General features: G+C 37.9%; 1 pseudogene; it reads right to left on the minus strand.

Moving 5' to 3' along the window:
* Positions 1–1,687: 1,687 nt before the first annotated feature.
* Positions 1,688–2,972, minus strand: LOC135229485 (olfactory receptor 14A16-like; annotated as a pseudogene).
* Between the last annotated feature and the right edge of the window lie 712 nt (positions 2,973–3,684).

Below are 3,684 nucleotides of genomic sequence, written 5' to 3' on the forward strand. Positions count from 1 at the left end.
CACTCAAGTCTAAACTTAGAAAAGTCTAACATAGGGGATTATAAGTAGAATAAATGGATCTTCTTGCAGCAGATGGAGTCAGTTCATTTGCTACACAACATGCACGTATATGATACATTCCAACTGCCTGAACATGTGAAAGCTGGACAATGAGTAAGGAAGAGTGAAGAGTTGACACCTTTGAATTGTGGTGTTGGCGAAGAATATTGAATATGCCATGGACTGCCAAAAGAACGAACAAATGTGTCTTGGAGGAAGTACAATCAGAACGCTCCTTAGAGGCAAAGATGGCGAGACTGCGTCTTACATACTTTGGAAATGTCAGGAAGGAACAGTCCCGGAGAAGGACATCATGCTTGGCAAAGTACAGGGTCAGGAAAAAGAGGAAGACCCTCAACGAGGTGGATTGACACAGTGGGTGCAGCAGTGAGCTCAAGCATAACAATGGTTGTAAGAATGGCTCAGGACCAGGCTGTGTTTCGTTCTGTTGTGCATAGGGTTGCTATGAGTCGGAACCGACTCGACGGCACCTAAAAACAACAACTGCCTGAACATGAGGCAGTATATTTTACAATCATGTGAATATTTTTTCCACAAAATGCATACATATCCATTCAATCACACAAATGCTTTTTCTCTCTAAATTGAACAAACCCACTAGTTCTTTGTCTGTATGGAAAATATAGTTTCTGATCATGTAAACTATATATTTGCATAAGCCCATAACTACTGCAAAAGAATGATTATAATCCATTGCCTTTGGAATAAATAAGAAGTTAATCCCCTACAAATATAGAGATCATACACTAGACTAAGCTCAGATTAATAAAAAAAATAACAAAAATTCCTGGGACCAGAAAACAATGTGGGTATTGTCCATTAATCCATATGATAAATAAATACCCACTTATTTCTACTCTAGGCCACACACTAAGCTAGGCATAGGAAATACAGCACCTGTCCACAAAGATCCCATGGTGTAATGAAGTAAAACATAACAAGTACTTACAAAAATAAATCTTAAATTACAACTAAGATAAATGCTATGATGGAGAGGTAAAGGGTATGAAGAAAACATCTAAGTGGACCAACTAGACTAGTCTGGAGAAACCTAGGTAAAGGTAATCTCATGGACCAGTGTACTGGAGCAGCAAATACAACACTAGATTAAGAATGGAGAGATAATCGTATGACTATAAGTGAGTTGTATATCCAAAAGTCACGAAGTATTTGTCACATACAAAAGCGTCCCTATAAGGAATCCCTAGGTAGAACAGATGATTAAGTACTCGACTACTAAATGAAAGACTGATGATTTAAACCTACTATGAGGCCTCTGAAGAAAGACCAGAGATCTGCTTCCGAAAGGCCACAGCCTTGAAGACCCTATGCACAGTTCTACTCTGCATACACGTGGTTGCCACAAGTTGGAATTAACTGGAAAACAACTGCTGTTTTCTATGTTTGTTTTACAATTAAGATGATAAATATAAGGTCAGCATGTGTCTGCCCAATTACAAATGGAACTACTGGTTTTTCCACTCACTTGATCTAGTGATAGTGCCTGTTAGTAGCAATTCAATGAGTACGACCAGAGTTTTCACAGAAATTCTTACTTTAAATATCCAATATTATATTCAGACTAGGCAACCAGATTGTTCAGACAATTCTGTCAGTGATTGAAAGATCATGATATATGTGGCATTAACTCTCCTAATTTGAAGGGCAATGCCCACTCTTTAAGTTTCTTTAATGCTATCTTCATATCCTTATTTCTCAGACTGTAGATGACGGGATTCATGATGGGTGGCACCATAGTATAGAATACTGACACCAGCAAATCCAAGCGTGATGGAGATTTGGGTAAAGGTCGTAAATAGGCAAAAAAAAACAGAAAAGAGAAAGAGAGTCACAACAGTGAGGTGAGGCAAGCACGTGGAGAAAGCTCTAGACCTGCCTTCTCTGGATGGGATTCTCAGAACAGTGGAGAAGATGTGAATGTAAGAGATATCAATAAACACAAAACAGCCAAAACCTAACACCAGGCTGAGCCCAATGACTACTAATTCCACAGTATTATAAGAACAGGTGAGGGAGAGCAGTTGTGGAACATCACAGAAGAACTGATGAACTTCAGGAGACCCACACACAGGTATGGAGAAGGTAGAAGCTGTGTGCAGAATTGCATTGAGAACTCCACTGACCCATGAGGAAGCTGCCATCTGCACACAGGCTCCATGGCTCATGATGACTTCATACCTCAGTGGGTGGCAGATGGCAACGTAGCGGTCATAAGACATCACTGTGAGTAGAGATACTTCTGTAGTGGCTGAGAGGAAGAAGAAAAATACCTGTGAAACACAGCCGAGAAATGAGATGGTGGTGTGATTAGCCAGAGAGTTTGCGATGGATTTGGGAACAGTGATGGAAATGAGGCAGAGATCCAGAAAGGACAAGTTCTGCAGGAAGAAATACATAGGGGTGTGGAGCCGATGATCCTTGCTTGTGAGAGTGATGACGAGAAAGTTCCCCAGTACAGCTGCCAGGTATAGCAGCAAAAACAACACAGCATGTGAGATCTGGATCTCCCGAACATCAGAAAACCCCATTAGGAAGAACATGGTCACAGAGGTGAAGTTGTTCATTTCTCTGGGTGTTTAATCAATGACTCTAAAAAAATAAAATGAACAACTTGTGATTTAGTCAAGGGAGTTTACTCTTCTACTTTCTCAGGTTCACTTTCTCTGAAACATGTGCAGGTATTCCATGCCATACAAGAGTAACACCACCAAGTCTTCAGGAGGTAATTTAACACAAATAATCCCATTAACTGAATGACTGAAAATGGTTATCAGTCAAGTCCAAATCATCCACCTTGTCATTCTATGTTGATTAAGGCCCATATTCCACATCTAATTCAAATAGAATTTCATATACCTTGTATTGAAATATGTAGTGAGAAAGTGCACAAATTTGGGACCAGTCAGTCCTGAGTATAAATTTTAGATCAGCTGTTTACAAGCTTTGTGATCTCATATACATTTTTTGAGTATCCTTATTCAACCTACTGTGTAAGCGTTATCATTGGATCATTCTTTTGATTCAATTAAATAATTCATACACAACTTATGCATAATTACTGGATAAGAAAACACTTAACCAATATCATTTCCTCTACTCATTGCATCTTTCTTCATTATGCCAGTGTCAGGAAAAATTGTGAAAATCTTTGAAACAGGAAAAAAAGCTGAGTCTTCTCTTTAGTGGACTGGGTTATGTTTGTTATTTATTGTCTTTAAGCTATCTTGCAATTGTAGAAGTTGTATAAAACTGTTAATAATAAAAATTATTGCCTATACAAATACAAATTAATTTTGTTTTAGCCGAATGCAATTGGTATTTTCTCTGTAGATAGATCCATTTTGCATCTATTTGTATTTCTTTTCAGCCATGCTTATCTGTTCTTTTAAGTGTGAAATTTGATTTTGATGTTGAAACAGTTGAATATCTTACTAGCTCTCTCAATCACTAATTAATTACTTAAAATATTTGGCGTGTGTTTGTTTTATATATTTTATGTTCTTTAAAAAAGCTATCTTCATCTTCTGACATAGATAGCAACCACTGACACTTAGAGTCAAACCTTATGAAAGGATTTGAGATATCTTAGATGGAAACATTTGG

Source organism: Loxodonta africana, unplaced genomic scaffold, assembly GCF_030014295.1.
Source record: "Loxodonta africana isolate mLoxAfr1 unplaced genomic scaffold, mLoxAfr1.hap2 scaffold_32, whole genome shotgun sequence".
Classification (NCBI taxonomy): Eukaryota; Metazoa; Chordata; class Mammalia; order Proboscidea; family Elephantidae; genus Loxodonta; species Loxodonta africana.